This window comes from Adiantum capillus-veneris, chromosome 7 (assembly GCF_014529385.1).
Source record: "Adiantum capillus-veneris isolate H3 chromosome 7, ASM1452938v2, whole genome shotgun sequence".
Taxonomy (NCBI): domain Eukaryota; kingdom Viridiplantae; phylum Streptophyta; class Polypodiopsida; order Polypodiales; family Pteridaceae; genus Adiantum; species Adiantum capillus-veneris.
This window is the reverse complement of record NC_140937.1, coordinates 32,970,896-32,989,240: the sequence shown is the minus strand read 5'-3', so window position 1 is coordinate 32,989,240 and position 18,345 is coordinate 32,970,896. Positions and strand designations below refer to the sequence as shown.

Here is an 18,345-nt window from a genome sequence, read left to right as displayed (position 1 = left end):
ATGCCATCTTGTTGATTCTAACTGTCTTTTCTGGCGGATCTAGCCCATACTCCAAGGCATCAACCCTTTCTATGTGCAAGTATGATCCAGATATGCACGAGTTACAAGTCACAGGCGCCCTCTTGGGTTATCTAGGTGGGAGTGTGCACTCTATGTTGTTTTACAAAAGGAAAACACACTTGTAAAATTTAAGATTAATAGAAAAAGGATACAAGTTCTTTTCTATTGGGGTGTGACAAACAATGTCTACCTCCATGAATGTTCTAATACTCTAAATACTTTTTTTTTGAGTTAGAGATTTTTCATGTTATTGAATGCACGTAGATGCCTGAGTGGCCGCATACGTAATACCATGTTTGATCCGCATGGCCAAATCGTAATAGGTATTACTTGCCAATGGCTCTACTAGTCATTTTCTTTCTTCTCTTGTGGTACATCATTTTAGCTCGACATGATGCCTGCTGATCGCCTTTAGGTGGTCCGTTAGGCAAAGCATCTCGATTGGGTGGATCGGCTCTTGCTTTTCAGATAATGCGTTTGCCCGTTAGCCATCTCAGTTCTCGGGAACCTCATGGGTGGGTCGAGCAAGGACGACAGGAAAGCTAGGTAGTCTAGCTCAAGGACACGTAAACCCGTTACGAAGGAATTGTTGCCAGTTGGTAGTCATACATGCATTGAAAATTTGGCCTCATTATCTCTATGGTATGGACTGACCACCATTCATTGAAATCTCTATGTGATCAACCTGACCTTCAAGATTGCAAGGCAAGGTGGGCCGAGCTCATGTAGGTGTTCAACTTTGAGACACGCTACCGTGAGGGCACTACCCATGCAGTGGACGATGCCCGTAGTAGGACCTGGAGGTGGATATTCTTTCGTTCACTGAAATCTCAACCGATTTCTATCTTTCTCACTGAGGGCGTGGTCACAAACTGAGGACGTGGCATGTCCATAAGTTGTCCCAACTTTAGGGCACCTGTCGACAACTAGGGAAATTAAAAAGAAAACGAAAGTTTGCTAGCAATACGGAAATCAACAATTTGCGTTGAAGTGTTGACGTGGTTGACCGTATGGATTCCTGCAAAACGCGTTGGCTGTGTTGACCTGGCAGGCTGTACATAATGCATTGGTTGCTTTAGCGTTAGTGCTTTTGGGAGCCAAGAGCTTTTGAGAGTGGAAGCTTTTCATGCACTGCTTTTCCCATGGCCAAGGGCATTTAAATAAGTCCCCTGGGCTCTCTTTGGCTCACAAGTGCTGACGAGCCAGTGAGTAGAGGAGACTCGCTGTCACCAGCGTGTGACTACTATCTATCCTTTTTGTTGATTTCTTTCTTATTATCTATTTACTTTCACTTTTTGGAAACACCCCTTGGGAAATCTGACTGCCCTGCATTGCATAGCTAGTGTGGAGCTGTTCAGAGGGAGTCCAGGCCTGAGGGCAAGAGAGCACTAAGGTTGGACAAGGACTATGGTTAGCCAAGTGGGGTCATTGACTAGCCAAAGTGGAATCCTTTGCTACAGAGGCTACATTTCAGTTCTGGATGTGGCCGCAGTGTACAAAGAGGGTCGGATGACCTAGAAAGATACAATGGCAGCATCTCCTAAAATTTAGGGAACTGCTATTTTGGGACCTGAAAATGTCTTCGCGTCATTACGTGCAGTTTGACATGGGGATCATTTTGTTACTCTGTGGCCAAGTCAACAGAGGCTGCAGGTGAGATATTTTTAGACCCGAGGGTCTAAAGCGGAAAAATGCACAAATGAGTGACACTTGGCACTCTGAGGCGAGTTTACTACTTATAGAGAAGGCAAAAACGTGATTTATAGCTGGGAGGCTCATTTTGCAAGTCTCTGTCACAGGTTAAGAGCTATGGAGTGCTTGCTTTCCCTCTTATGCACAGTGCGGTGCCAGGAGTGATGCCCTCCACGCTACGCACTGCCCTCTCTCTCCCCTATGGCAGTATGTTATGCCCCACTAGTGGGCTTTTCATTTGACCAATGTACAGTTGTGTGGGTTCATGCGCGATTGCCGAGGCAAGAGCCTCTTGCATAGGTACTGGATTAGCTAGCGGCTAATCCCCTGCAGGTACAGGTGATTCGGAGAGGTTTCACGCTCGAAATCTCGTCCGATTTAAAGGGCAAGTAGCCCTACAGGTGCGGGAGCTCGAGGACTTGCTACGGATGCGACCGGCACGCGAAACGGAGCCCGAAACAGTAAATTACAGCCTGCTGTGTATTTTTGCAGGTTTAGGGTTTTGGCCCTAAACGGACCCTAATACCCCCAAGAGGTTCGGGGACGCAAAGGGACCGTTGTATAGGTGATCTGGCGCATTTTCGGGGCTGAAAACAGAGAATTCAGTGTGCTGCAGATTCTCGCCAGGTTTTGTAAAGTGCCCGTATGCGTCGGGAAGGTCAGTCAATGCGTGGGAATACTGACTGTGAAGGGTCCTAGTACAGTTATGTTGCCGAAATCGGGCCGAAACAGTTGAAATTCAGCCAAGTGTGTGCGGGGCAGCTTGTAGGGATCCACAACGTTTATTCCCTCTTTTGAACAATAAAGAAATACCGAAAGGGGCGCCTAAGTTAGGGGCCAATCTGGTGTCGGTCTTCTCATACAGGTGCATTCTAGCATCTGTATCCCATTCCCCTCTCTTGTGTCACTATAGCGCAGGTATAATAGACGACTAATAATGGGTGAAAGCTAAATCAAGGTTTAAAGTAAAGTTTACCGCCCTTTTTGGATTGAACAGGCCGGTTTCACCCGCGGGCAACTGTACTTTGCTCAAGCATTAATACAAAAAGAAATACCGAAAGGGTTGCCAGTCTTTGGGCCAATCTCCCTGGCCTAGTGGTCTCGTACGGTCCCGTACATTTTGTACATGTACGACGATGTGCGGTAATAAACGAACTAAAAACAATGAAGATGTACGACGACGTTATGTACGTTCAAAATAAAAAAACAAATAACTCTTAAGCCTAAGACCTAGGCCCTTGCATTATGTAGTATGTACTATGTAGATACTAGTATCAATAGATTATAGAGAGAGAGAGAGAGAGAGAGAGAGAGAGAGAGAGAGAGAGAGAGAGAGAGAGAGAGAGAGAGAGAGAGAGATGGAAGGATGGGGTTGTGGGGGGGGAGAAAGAGAGAGAGATGGAGACGTGAATTATGTGAGCTTCAATGGGAGCTTGAGAGGGAGAGACCCAAGGGAGAGAAGATGGAGAGACAAGACTCTGGTCTCTAGCATAGTTACCGGGGAACGGACCTTAAAGGGGCATGGAACGTCGGAATAGCGTTTCGGCAAGCCACGCAGTAGGGAACGGCCTGGAACGTTTGGGCGTTCCGGAAGACATTGACTCACCGGAACGGCGGGATCGGAATGGCCAGAACGGCCAGTCAATGTACAGATTCCAACGGCTATAAATGAGCAGAAACATACAGATTTTGGGATTCTTCTTTCTGGCAGCCCTTATGAATTGTCCCCCCCCCCCCCCCCTCACCCCTTTCATTCACAAGTGCAACAAGCTCTCAAGCTCTCTCTCCCTTGAGGCTTGCTCTCAAGCTTTACCCTCGGGCCTCAAGCTCTTAAGCTCTATCCCTTGGGCTTGCCCTCAAGGCTTCCACGGAGTCAAGCCTCTCTCTCAACTTTCAAGCCCTCTCTCTCAAGCTCTCTCTCTCAATTTTCAAACCCTCTTCTTCTCTAATTATCCATAGCCTCTTCTTCTCGTTCAACCCCCTCCGTTCAAGCGGGCAACACTCAAAAGGTGAAGGAATGGTCGTGGTGGGATGAAGTGACCTCGGAGGGAACCTTGTCGGTGGCGGGAGGTTCTCGTGCAGGGGCATGCAAGTTATGCTCTTACACGCGGAAAGGGGGGCATGACAAAGTGAGGGCACACTTTCTTCGAGTGCCGGATGTGCATGATGTACAGCCGACTACTACGAATTGGGAGGCTTCTCAAGCTAGTGGCTCTTGAGTTTTGAGTCTTGAGACTCGAGAGTTGCGACTTTAGGACTTCCATTATCCTTACCTTTTTGTATGGCTGCTTGCCCTCTTTGTAGCATCTTTATGGTATTTATCACCTTTAGTCTTTTGGTATTGTGGTCACTGGTTTGGCCCCCTTGTAGTCTCATCATGGTATATGTCACCTTTGGTTTTTTTGTAGCGCCTTGGCGGGCTCTGTTAGCCAAAATTTAGCGAAAAGTGTTATCTCTGACTTCTACTCTTGCAATTATTTGAGAGCTCTAATCTGTAATTACATGTGTTATTGTGTAAGGGCATTGTGTTTGTTCAATGTTGTGTATGGACCATCATCCATGGCCGCGGCGCCGCACATCCCAATCAAGTCATAATAAGGTTGAATGGTCTTTGAATCGTGTTTTTGTGGGTATTAGAGTCAAAGGACTCCAATACTACTTGTATTCTAACACATAACGCTAAAAATAACATTATTTGGGTGTTTTATAAGCCTCCCATTCCCGTTCCCCCGTTCCACAGGGAGGCCTATCGCCGTTCGTGTTCCGCGTTCCGGGTAACTATGGTCTCTAGAGCTTGTCACTTGAGAGCTAGAACATGGGAGCATTGAGAGTATTGAGAGCTTGAGAGCATTGACAGCTTGTAAGTGTTGGAGAACAAGATGAAGAGGCGTTGCTTGAATAGGAAGAGGCTAGAACATGAGAGAGGGAGAGCATGGGAGAGGGAGAGCATGGATGATGATGACTAAAATGATGAGAGAGGGAGAGCATGAGAGAAGTGGTAAATTGCAATGCCATCCAATGTCATTAGAATTTAGCCTTTAGGTCACATGGATGATGGATCATGGGCTTCATGTCACATGAGGAAGGGGGAGCATCCACAGCTCAAGAGCCCTAGCACATAGATGATAGAATCCAATGTGGATAAAGTTGCTAAACAAGCTTGAAATTGCGCTCCAAAACGGCCCCAAAATATGTCTCAAACGGTCAGTGATCAATAGTCAAAAAATCCTAACGGCTGCAAAGAATCAACCGTACGGAATGAATACAACGAACGGTACAAGACGGGATCTACCGGACGGAACGAGACGTCCCGTACGTCGAACGAGAACTACCCTGCTCCCTGGGCGGGGAACTACGTCGAGCCGTGTCGATTCAATTGAACTGTGAATTAAGTGTGAAGTATTTTAAAGTGATTCGCTCTCGTGTGTCGCACCAGATTCTCGACTTGGGGTGTCCAAGTTTGCTACAGTGGTATCAGAGCTCATTCGATTTCTCTTCTATCAAGAAATCCGATCCCTTTTTCCGTGACACACATGGATTCTGACAAGGATCACACGACTCCTCCTGCCACTTCAGGAACGGGAGGCAGCACGGGAAATTCAAGTGGATTAGCAGATCAAGAATACGGGCCACCTCAGCCTACGGAGTATCAACTAATGGAGATGTGTCATGGGACAGGCACCACGTGCCAACGGAAAAAAGAACAGATTGAACAACTTTTAGCACTTTAAATAACAATTGAACTGAAAAAGATAGACGACACGAGACGGGGAGTGGAGGAGTTTCACCCCAAGAGAGCACTTGCCCCAAAAGTTGGCGCCCCTTTCGCTATTTCTTTATATTGCTTGAACTCAGTACAACACCGATACTCCAAACTCTGCACCTTCTCCAGGAAGCATGCCATAGAATGAGCTCGTGGCTCATATATAAAGGCCCTTGGCCTATGAAAAGCAATTTACATGAAAAGCTATAAACTCAAAAGCAACTGTTCCCTAAAGCATTAGCGCCAAAAGTTACCAGCACGAATTGCGGTTGCTCGTACAACTGCCACGTCAGCATGTCAACGCGAAATCCGGGATTCCGTAGAGACTGCCACGTCATCATTTTTTACGCTTTGTGTGTGTGTGTGTGTGTGTTGTCGCCGCTTTAATTTTTAATGCCTTTAGGTCACTTAAGCCCCATCAGATGGGGTCCCATAAGTTGGTGGGAACTCTTCTTTAAAAATAGGCCACTCGTCCAGACTTTGTAGGTCGGTAAACTTCTTCTCCTGCTTTTGCTTCTTTACGTAGGGTTTAGCCTTCTCGATCTAGATCTGCAGGTTGGCTCGGTTCAGTGGCTTGACACGTTAGCAGTTTGTGACATCCTCCCTTATTGAAAGAAAGTAATCGTCCGCGATTGCAACATATCTGCAAAACAACTCAAGTTAGCTTAAAAATTTCCGAGGGTCATTTTGAGGGACATTCGGAGGGACAATCAGTTTTCTCATTCCAAATCGAAGCTCTTGATTTCCTGGGTCGTTGGCTTCCCAGAAGAATCTTATGCAATAAGGAGTCTCATTCGAGATTGGAGCTCTTGATTTCTTGGGTCGTTGGTTTCCTAGAAGTATCTCATCCAATAAGGAGTCTCATTCCAGATCGGAACTCTTGATATTCTGGGTTGTTGGCTTCCCAGAAGTATCTCATCCAATAATTTAGTGGTCGGCACATCACAATGCAACACAAATGCTCACATATGCATGTTGCAAGACATAGAAACATAAAGCCGCCGATGAACACTCCTCCCGCATAATCTAACAAGGTCTGGGCCGGGAGATATTCAACGACTCCCTCATCACTCCTCGCGCATAATCTGAAAAGGTCTGGACCGGGAGATATAGGGACCTTTTACAACCAAACACTCCCTAGACTGCAGCCTGCGTTGTTTGGAGGTGCTGCGAGTAACCACTGCTCAGACTTCTTAATACTCCCCCCGTAAATAACCACAAGGGTCTGGGTGATAGTATGAACAAGCATTCTCAAACATCATTTCTCACTACTCCACCCGGGAGTAAAATCACCAATCATTGAAACTCGGTTCACTCTTCGACGGGGAAGGCGCCATTTGAAGTAATCAAGGGGCTAAGAAGGTCTTTCCATTTTTAAGCACCAAAGACAAGATTTTTGAAGCCGATCAGTACACGAGGGATTTAAACAGTGCATTTGCCAAGGTTCTTGAGGCTCTAGAGAAGTCTCAAGCACGGCACAAGAAGGCAGCAGATAGACATAGACGTGACTTGAAGTTGAAGGAAGATGATCGGGTGCTCTTACGTTTTCAGAAGGCATGCCTAAGGAAATGAAAGGGAAAGGAGCAGCTTTTTCCAAAGCTCAGCATGAGGTATTATGACCCTTTTCAGATCCAAGAAAAGATAAATGATGTATCCTTCAGACTCAAGTTGCTAGACACTTGGTAGATTCACAATGCTTTTCATGTCAGTCTCTTGAAACCCTTTAAGGGTGAGGTGGTAGTTGACGGAGAGCCTGATGAGCAACCTGAAGTGGAAGAGAGCGAGGAGATGCTCGTTCCAGAACAGATACTGGCCCATAAAAAAAGAAAAGTGAAAGGTAAATTGATTCGGCGGTTCTTAGTGAAATTCAAGAACTATCCCGCATTGGATGTGAAGTGGATGGAGGAGGACCTAGCCGATACTCCTCAGATTTTGGAACTTTAACTTGAGGCTTTCGACTTAGCTACGACTATTCCGAAAGATCACGTAGATCAGTAGAGCTGAATCAGGTGCAGACGGGATTGCACGAGAGGGAGTCACTCTGCTCCTTTGTCACAGATTACTTGGATGGAATAAAGTCACTTGGATTTCAAGGATATTGCTGTGGTGACAGTATTCTGTTGTATGACTTTACGAATAAGGAAATTGAAAATGGGAATTTCTGAACTTGACTCTGATAGATGTGTACTCTCTCACGTGATTTTGTTTGAGTGCAGGATTGAAAGACAAAATGACTGCAACATTTCGGTCTTGAGAATCTATAGAGATGATCGCAATAAGAATTAGCTAATCCAACATCAGTGAGGTTCGAGATGGATCTAGATGCGATTGCTAAATACGTTGCTAGGATTCATGGTCTTAGATTTGGAATCAATTTATATGTGATTGATATGATGTGAATGTGCACGGACTGAGCCGTCTTTGTGCAAGTGCTAGATTTGTGTTTGTCTAGTGTGTCCGTACCTAGAGTTAGTGTCTATTGAGCTGGTTTATGGCCTCTGCCTGTTTTGTAGGTGTAATCGAGGTTGATTACAACTCTTTCAAGAGGGGGGTATGTCACAAACTGATGACGTGGCATGTCCATAAGTTGTCCCAACTTATAGTGCACCTGTCGACAAGGCCCTAGGACAACTAGGGAAATTAAAAAGAAAACGAAAGACTGCTGGCCGTACGGAATCGGCAATTCGTGCTGAAGTGCTGACGTGTCGGGCCGTACGGATTTTCGCAAAACGCACTAGGTGTGCTGACGTGATAGGCTGCACGGAATTCCGCATAATGCGTTGGCTGCTTTAGTGCTAGTGCTTTTGGGAGCCAAGAGCTTTTGAGAGTGGAAGCTTTTCATGTACTGCTTTTCCCATGGCCAAGGGCCTTTAAATGAGTCCCCTGGGCTCTCTCTCTGGCTCACAAGTGCTGATGAGCCAGTGAGCAGAGGAGACCCAGGGGCAATTGTACTTTGCTCAAGCATTAATACAAAAGCAAATACCGAAAGGGGCGCCAGTCTTTGAGGCCAATCTCTCTGGGCACGGAACTACGCCGGGCCGTGTCGACTCAATTGAACTAAGTGTGAAGTATTTTAAAGTGATTCTCTCTCGTGTGTCGCACCAGATTCTTGACTTGGGGTGTCGAAGTCTGTTACAGTTGTTGGACAAATCCTCACTTTGGTGAGATTTGGCGATGAGTCCAAGTGGGATTACATAGCCCAGAGAACAACGGCGGTCCGGACGCTCGTTGGCTAGCTATAGAGAGAAAGGTTGTGGAAAATCATTACATTCGTGGTGGATTACTTTAAAGCAAGGCAAAGTGTGTGTGCCTTTTGATGAGGATATCTGCAAGAACATTTGTGTGAGTGTAACGATGCTCCAAGTGCAGGACAACCTGGCATACACCGTACTCTCTGTTAGGGCCTGATGTGTCAGGGCATTTATCTTTTTGGACTTTTAACTAAGGTTTTAGATTTAAACCTTAGGAGCATGTTTACACAAGGTCTTTATGCCTAGGTAGTTGGAAATACCCGAATGGTCACATGGCTAGTAACAATTTTCGGATGTAACTACCCTGCAGTTTGCAGTTTGCAGTCTTCCTACAGCCGTACTGTTGTTTTAGGCTTGTAGTTGGACGTTGATGATGAATACAGGGTAGAGTAGTACTTTCTCTTGCTTAGCCATGGTCTCTTGTGTTCATACAGTCTGCAGTTTTCATGGTGTAATGTGGAGTCTCTTGCCTCGTTTTTCTCTACACTGCATCATTCTTGTATTGATTACCTGTTAGGGCTGTGAGTCCCTAACACTTTGGCGGTCCTGCTGTGCGTGTCCTAATCGACATGGGAGTGAGTTACAGTAATCTCAAAGACAATCGTGAGTCGGTTATGATGCGAAGTTTCTTTCTCGTGCTCTAACTGCCACTTTCTCTCTAAAGCGGTTCTTGCAACTGGTTTGAATTCAGCCTGAACCATATGGCACTCAAGAATTCAAGAGGCATGTTAGTCGACCTCGACCACCTGCAAGAATTCTTGAATTGGGTAACCCTGCAGGAAGTGTCCGAGGAACATATATTAAAGTTATCGGAGGATTTCTTCCCAAATCTGCCAGGGGGATTCAAAATTACAATTGCTGACAAGTTGCAGGTGTTTGCAGGTTCTTGACAGTTTCTGTGCAGTTTGCTGTTGCAGGCAGTTTTTATTTCTTGAAAGTATGCAGTTTATGCAGTACACAGTTTTATGTAGTTTTCTCAAGGTCTTGTTGGCTTTGGCCATGGTGCTGAAGAGGAACGAACTGGGCAAAGGAGAGACTTTGGGTTCATTTGCAAGTTCTTGACGGTTGAACTTCTTGTTTAGATTCTTGCTCGTTTTTGTTGTGGGGCCACAACCATAAAAGGCACAACCTAGAGGAAAAACGTATTCAGGGTTCTGTTTGTTTCAAGTTTCTGTTAATTTTCAGATCCTTGACAGCATGCGGATAGCAGTTTGGAATTTACAGTTTGCTATTTGCAGTCTGCAGTTTTAGGCAATGTGCAGTCTGCAATTGCAGGCAATGTGTAGTTTGCAGTTTACAGTTCAACTGCTTACATGTTGCAGATTACAGTATGTCAGTTTACAAAATGCAATTTCAGGTATTTCAGTTTGCAATGCAGTTTAAGCAGTTTCAGGGTTTAAAGAGGTACAAATGCTCTCTATTCTTTTGATGTGTGATTAATAGCAAAGAAGAAGAAGAAAAAGTGTGCTATTTGTCAAAAAGATGGGCACTGTGCAAAGCAATGTCCTTATATGTGTAAGCCTTGTCAGAAAGAAGATATTTGTGTCAAGTATTGCATGTCGAAGCAGGGAGTTGTATCAAATTATGCAGAGTTTTTCAGGATGCATCATGTCATGAGGATATGTGTGATGCTCAAGAGGATCTAGAAAAGATTTTTTTTTTGATTTTCTTGATGATGCACATGAGTGGCATACTAGTCGAATTGGTAAGAAGAGGAAGTCATGCTCAACCGCAAGGCGGATATCCAGGTTGCAAGAAGCGGTTGAAGGTCTTTTAGAGAAGTATGAAGATGAGTTTGACGATTACCTTAGTGATGATGAAGTCGAATTGTCTTTTTATCAACCTATTAGTGGTTTTAATGTAATACAACCTCAAGTTGTTGGTTTTCAATTACCAACAGTTTTTTAGGCACCTGCAGTTTCAAAACCTGAAATTTCAAAGCCTGAACCTAATTTTTCAGCACTTGAAGTTTTTCAGTCTGATTTTGATGTTTTTGAATATGGGATCAAAGTTGTAGATACTCAGATTATTGAAGAGAAGAAGTTGATTCAAGAAGGAGATGTTGTTCAATGCAAGGGAGATGAAGTCCAAAAGATGTTGGTGGAAGAAGGAGGAAGCCAGGAGCAACTCATGTGCCAAAGGAGCCAAGAGGATTACCAGCTATCCCCAAACCTCACATCGAAGAGACTCACCTCTTTGCAGGAAGAGAAGGCGAGTTGCCCAAAAGAAGAATTACTGATTGAGAAGAAGGGAATACAAGTGGGAGTGAGCGAGACAAGCCACCAATATCCTATACAAACCTATATACTAACATTTGACATCAATCTTGAAGAGGTTGAAATTCAGGGAGACATCAGATTTTGGTGTAAGGAAGTGGAAGAGCTGAAGATAGATAAAGACATAATGTGTGCTACTGATGAGGACGATGTGATGAATCAATTTTTGATGAATCTTGATGATGAGTATTCGACAGGTGACAGTCCGGGAGGTGTTTGTGTTGATGGAGAAGAGTTTTTTGGAGTTTTGAAGATTGAAAGCCAATTTCTAGGAGTCGATATGAGTTATTCAGTTTGTGAAGACAAGGATCTTGACTTTTAGATCCCTGAATTACTAGTTTTGATACCGAAGGTCCCTGATTTACAAAGTTTCAGAATTCAGGTCCCTGATCCGCAGATTACTGATTTGCAAAGAAGTTATGTACTTGAACTTGCTGAATTTCAAAGTCTTGTTCTTTCTCAAGCGGAGATGATCAATAATCTCTCATTAGAGCTAGAGAATGAGAAGTATGGTTGCGGCAAATGAAGCGCTTTTCAAAATCAGTCAACTTCAAGAAGAGAAGGCATCATTGATGGTGGAGATTTCTCAGGTTCAACCTGCAGCCGACTTGCATATTTCTTACTGTTATGAAGTTCATGATGCTCTTAAGCGAGTTGTTTTGGATGAGGATAATCAAATTGAGGATTTGAAGCTTCAACTTACTCAAATCAAGAATATGGAGTCTTCTTCAAATCTTGATGTTACAAAAGGTTTCTTGAATGATGATGTTGTCATCAATGATCTTTATGATGTCGATGCTTTTACAAATTCAGTCGTGGATATTGGAAGTTCATCTTTTTCTAAGGAGGTTCAATTTCGTGATGATATTCTTGATGATTTATTTCAATGGTTTTGCTGATGTTGAGGAGACGGTTTTGAGTGATGATTATGCAAGTATTTTGCAAGTTCTTGATGTTGGTGAAGCGGGTTTTCCTGAAGATGGTTCTACATTTCTATGTGATGTTGTTGATGGAGGAGATGATGTTGATATTCTTATATCTCATAGGTTTTATGTCTTATGTTTGATGACATAAGGGAAGTTTTTCAGGGAGCAAAAGTCAAAAGTTTTCAAATTCAGGGAGATATTACTGATTGGACAGTTTTCCAGCTACAAAGTGGATTTCTTTATGTTTTTGAGGAGAAATGTGAGCAAGACATCTTGGCGGTGTTTTTTATGTGTGAAGGAGAGCTAACCTTCTTATTTTCAAGCCTTGAATCAAATCAGTTTGATGAAGAAGCAGATCAATTTTAGTGTTTTGTGAATCAAAATTTTCAAAATAATCAGTTGTTTTGGCATATGGAGTCTAAATCAAGTTTCTCAGTGTTCCATCTACATGCAAAGATATTAGATATGTTAAAGAGGTAGTGTCTAATGGTTGCAAAGTTTTTATCCTACCTTGAATCTTTCTTCGATCTTTTTGAAGAGAAACCTGAACCTGACCTTGAACTTGAACTTGAACCTAAACCTGCTAATGTGTTCAGTAAGCCATACCAGGCCTTTGCTCAAGAAGAGGCTAAGGAAGAAAATATGTTGTTGCAAAAGAAGTTCATTGAATGGAAAGATCATTTTATACAGTTGAAGTATAAGGGAGAACAACAGGTTCATGATCAACCTGAACTAGAGGGTGCTGAATGTGAAGTGATACTGATTGATAATGCAGATCAGGAAGTTCAAGAGCAGTTAATTGAAGATACAATTCTAGTCACACGACACGAGAATGACGCAGAGAATCTTTATGTTGGGGAGGCATTATTGAACACTGTGGAGGAAGTGTTGGGTAAAAACATTGAAGAACATATAATGGATGAGGTTGCAGCTGAGATGGAAGTAAGTGTTGACGTAGAGGAAGAAGCAAAGGAGGAGAATTTGTTTGTGCAGAGGAAGTATGATGAGCTAAAGCAGCAATATGAGGAATTGCAGAAGCAGTTGGAGCAGCAGAAACATCATCAACCTGAACAACTGCATACTCAGAGTGATACTGTAATGTTGGATAAAACTGAAATTGAAGTTCAGGAACAGTTGCTGATGGTGCAGTCACAGTTCCAATTGCAGTTGCAGATGAAGAAGTAGATGTTGCAGGTGGAAACAACAATTTAAAGATCCAGTATTGCCTATTGTGGATGAGATACTCATTGGAGAAGATGCTGAGGTTGCAATGAAAGCACCTGAAGCTGAAGTGGATGCAGGATTTGGTAAAGATAGTAAGGAAACTGCAACTGAAGGGGAAAGTTCAAAGTAGCTTGAAGTTAAAGATCATCTTAATGTTGAAGTTTCTCATCAAGGAATTGTGGGTCCTCACAATGTTTGAGAAACATTGCCCACCGGGTGTGCTAGGTGTTAGGGCCTGACGTGTCAGGGCATTTATCTTTTTGGACTTTTAACTAAGGTCTTAGCTTTAAGCCGTAGGAGCATGTTTACACAAGGTCTTTATGCCTAGGTAGTTGGAAATACCCGAATGGTCATATGGCGAGTAGCAATTTTCGAATGTAACTACCCTGCAGTTTGTAGTTTGCAGTCTTCCTGCAGCCGTACTGCTGTTTTAGGCCTGTAGTTGGACGTTGATGATGAATACAAGATAGAGCAGTACTTTCTCTTGCTTAGCCATGGTCTCTTGTGTTCATACAATCTGCAGTTTTCATGGTGTAATGTGCAGTCTCCTACCTCGTTTTTCTCTACACTGCATCATTCTTGTATTGATTACCTATTAGGGCTGTGAGCCCCTAACACTCTGGCTTTCGTAAGCTGGTATTTCTATGTCACGTGACACATCCAACCCTATGTGTCCGTGGACAAGCTACAGCATGATCAGGGTTCAGTTCAGTCCAATCAGTTTAGATTAGAAGTGATATGGCACTTTTGTGAGTCTATTTGTAGATCGTGCATGCCGAGTCACTTAATGTAGATGCATATCCTCTGGTTGCACACAGCATGATCATAAGCATTCCCATCAAAATCCATCAGGGGAATTTTCGAGTGATTTTAGCCTATTTTCCCTATTTTTGACATTTTTCACTTATTAATTTAAGCGACTTTCCAACAAAAGTAGGTAGGGCAATTTTGCTAAGTTTGTATATAAGCAGACTAGAGCTAGCACTATTTGGCAAAAGAGGCAGCAGGAGCTCCACGCTCAACAAACACCTTCTCAGCAGAAACCCCCCAGGAGACCTAGCGTTTTTGGAGCAGAGCCATCACCTAGCATTTTCATCACAGATCAGCCAGCGATTTGCTTTTGCAGATTCCGGCGACAACAGAACCTTAGAGCAGCCTAGCGTTTTGCATTTTGCAGAGTAGCTGGCGACAGCAGCAGAAATTCAGCCCTAGCGTTTTTGGTTTGCAGATCAGCCCCGGCGTTTTGCAGCTTTACCGCGACGGAACAGCAAGGAACATCAGCGTTTTCAGTTTTCAGCAGTTAGCACCTGCAAATAAAGTCCCGAACCTCGTAGATCTCACCTTCCCGCAGCAGTTCCTCGTCGCACGGTCAATTTCCGCCAGGTTTACAGTTTCAGCCCGGAAAACGCAGATTTCAGCATCTGCGTTTTCAGCGCGTCGTCGTCGCATCGTCACCGACATAGAGTCAGAATTCAGCAGATAGAAGATTAGTAGATTTCAGCCCATAGCGATTTTGGACAGCAGTAGAAAGATTGCAGATTTTAGCCCTTAGGTCGACTTAGTCATCACCGTCGCCATCGTTGACATATAGCCTAGACTTGCATCAGTCTCATGCATACCATTTGTACGAGATTGTGCAGTCACAAGTAGACCACTCTCGCTGACGAGAGTGGGGCCTTCGGAGGAGGGTTTTACGTCTTTGGTGTCGTATTTCTCTTCTCTCTCTATCTCTCAGTCTCATACACTTGCACGCACAGTGTCCATTCACTTTGTTTGTGATCATAGCACTCTCTCATTAAGAACGGAAGGCTCTACCTTCCATAAGAAAAAAAGGAACCTTGAGCATAGTTCGGAGCACTCATCTTGAGCAAAGCGCAAACAATCATTCCGCTGCACCTAATATTCTATTGGTTGCATACGAAAGCCTTCATTGAAAGGTATATGCAGGTTTGCGCGCACCGTCCGCTGAATATAGCTGACTATCAAAAGCATGTTGGGCTTTGCATCCTGCGAATTCTTGATGAGAAATGGACTAGCGTTTCTATGGATTTTGTAGTTGGATTGCCTTAGACCTATCGTTTTCATGATGCCATTTGGGTCGTTGTAGCGAGGAAAGGGTGTTGTGCTCTCTAGAGTGGGTGCTCCTCAGTGCACTATGCATGAAACCTCACTCCAACAGAAGAAACATCACACAGGAACATGACTTAAACACAGAAGTGGAATATGACTCAAGACACGACACGACTCAAAACACAACTGCTGTCACGTGCACATATAACCCTATGTGTACGTGGACAAGCTACTTCACGACAAGGGTTCAGTTCAGTCCAGTCAATCTAGCTTAGGAAGTGATTTGGCACTTTTGTGAGTCTGTTCGCAGACCGTGCATGTCCAGACACTTAGAGTAGATGCATATCCTTGGGTTGCACACAGTATGATCATCAGCAGTACCATCAAAAATCATCAGGAGCATTTTCCAGTGCATTAAATCTATTTTCCCTATTTTTGCCAGTTTTCACTTATTATTTTTAAGTGGTAGGGCAATTTTGCTAAGATAATATATAAGCAAACGTAGCGCTAGCCTTATCTGGCAGAAGAGGAGGAATTGCACAGGCAACTCACTTTGCAGCAGGCATCTCCCTCTCCCTCTCAAGCAAGAACCACCCCCCTTAAGCCCTGACGTTTTCAGCCCTAAACCATCAGCGTTTTCAGCCCTAAACTCCAGCGTTTTCCAATAGCAAAGCCAGCGTTTTCAGCCCCATAGACCCAGCGTTTTTCAGCACCATAGACCAACGTTTTCAAGCTCAGCACTTCAGCGTTTCAAGCTCAGCAAATCAGCGATTGAAGACCCCTCAGAAACAGCATTTTTGGATAGCTTACATCAGCGTTTTTGGACAGCTTCCATCAGCGTTTTTGGGGACAGCTTACATCAGCATTTCCATAGCTTCAATTTCAGTGTTTTACTCAGCTCATAAGCGTTTTCAAGCACTGCAATACAGTGTTTTTCAGCTGGATAAAACAGCGATTTTCAGCGCATCGTCGTCGCATCGTCGCCATCGACATCGTCATCGACATAGAGTCAGAATTCAGCCGATAAAGATTTGCAGATTTTAGCCATTAGCATTCCAAATTTCAGCCCGTTTCGTCGTCGTCCTCATCGTCGTCGACATCGTCGGCAAGTCCAAGCATTGTAGAGTTTTGTGCAATCATAAGTAGACCGCTCTCGCCATAGAGAGTGGGGCCTTGGAGGAGGGTTTGACAACTTTCTGGTGTCGTATTCTTCTCTCTTTATCTCTCAGTCTCAGCACCTTCATTCATAGTGTCTTCCACTTTGTTTGTGATCGTTTGCACTCTCTCACTAAAGGAACGGAAGGCTCTCCCTTCCATAAGTAAAAGGAACCTTGAGCACAGTTCGAAGCACTCATCTTCAGCAAAGTTCAACATTCACTTCCGCTGCACCTTACGTTGGTATCAGAGCTTTGGCAGTGTTCTGTATCACTCAAGGAAAGAACCACAAGAACCACATAATTTTTTTTGCTTGTTGAGGTCGCACGTAACCCAAGTCCTCTTGGGCGTGTCGATTCCTATTCGTGTTTTTGAAGAGTGACAGGAAATCCAAGAAAGAAGGGCCTGTCCAGCCTCACCTTGTGCCTCTTTTCACTCATTGAGAGCGGACTGTGCACTTAGCGGCCGGCCAATCGACGTGAAGTGGGAAAAAGCAACCTTGGTGTGAGCGCAAGGCCGCCAAGGGGTGCGCCCGCGGAAAAGAGAAGAACTCGGGTGAAGAGAAGATCCTTCTCTAACCCAGATTGCAAGCGAAAGAAGACCGCAAGAACCTCAAGAACCTCAAGACCCTCAAGAACCCCAAGACCCTCAAAGAACCAAGACCCACAAGAACCCAAGTTCCTCGTGAACTTCATAAACCACGACTTCAGTGTATGGTCATTACCCGAAGCGGAATGGATACTTCGCATGAAGGTGATGAGCATGGAAGAGGCGAAGAAGAATTTTCCCCACTTGGAGGTTTTTCCAACCCTCCCCTTTCCCCTTCTACGTAAACGATTACACTAACTCCTATGGAGGCTTTCGACAAGATGATGATGGACAGGAAGTTAGAACGCGAAGAAAGAACAGCATAAAGAATGACAGCTATAGAGCGTAAATACCAAGAAAGAATGGCAGCCATAGCACATGAACGCGAAGAGCGAATATCTTCCACAGATTGATTTTTCTTCTAATCATACCAAGCACTCGGCTACAAGTTATAGTCCATTCATGCCTACGTATGGTTATGAGCCGCAACCACTGACCGATAGCTGACTCAAGGGATTAAGATAGAATCCGTAGCCCATTTCTTGTGCGCCATGCAAGAAATGCTTGTGATCGCTAAGGACAACATACAGACTGCCCAAGATAGGGCTTACTTTTATGCTAACCAACATTGACAGCCTTGTGACCTCTAGGAGGGGGTGTGGATGTACCTTAAGGTACCGAAGGATTCGAAATGATCCAACCGGTCAATGCTTGAAATTATCTTTGCGATATGGAGGACCATTCCAAAGATTAGTGATGTCTCCTACAAACTGGATCTACCCTCGGACACTACTGTCCATCTTGTGTTCCACGTTAGCCGCTTGAGGAGCAGTTTGGAAAGGATGAACAAGTGGTTTCTTTGGAGGCAGCACACTCGAGTTTGGAGGATACCACTTGAACCCGAATTTGTTCTTGATCAAAGGGTCAAGCGGTCTTAAAAGGATTCTTACCGCGAGTATTTGATCAAGTGGAAGCATCGACCCGAGTCAAGCGCTACTTGGCAATCAGTACGCTCGTTGAAGAGTTGTTTCCTCAGTTCCATAGCTGAGAATATTGCTGAGCACAACAATTAAAAATAAGGGCTTGTGCTATGTTCGGCTAAGTGTGAACATGGCCCTATGGTTAGGGTGGTTAAGGAATTCTATAAATAGGACCTTGGACTCATTTGTGAGTCATCTTGTGTGATCGCCACACTTGGACTTTAGGCCCTTGGTAGCTCTACCCGCACACCCTTTTGGTGTGGGCTTGGTGGCATGGGACACCAGCCCTTGTGGTAGAGGCTAGCCCGTTGGATGCAGGCTCCCATGTTTGGGGGTGAGCCTGTATTGGCTGTATGGCCG

At 44.3% G+C, this 18,345-nt stretch overlaps 1 protein-coding gene across 9 annotated transcripts in view; it reads left to right on the top strand.

Moving 5' to 3' along the window:
* Positions 1 to 18,345, top strand: part of LOC147453654 (intermediate cleaving peptidase 55, mitochondrial-like) — a 169,049-nt gene that overhangs the window by 38,645 nt on the left and 112,059 nt on the right. The window lies entirely within an intron of this gene.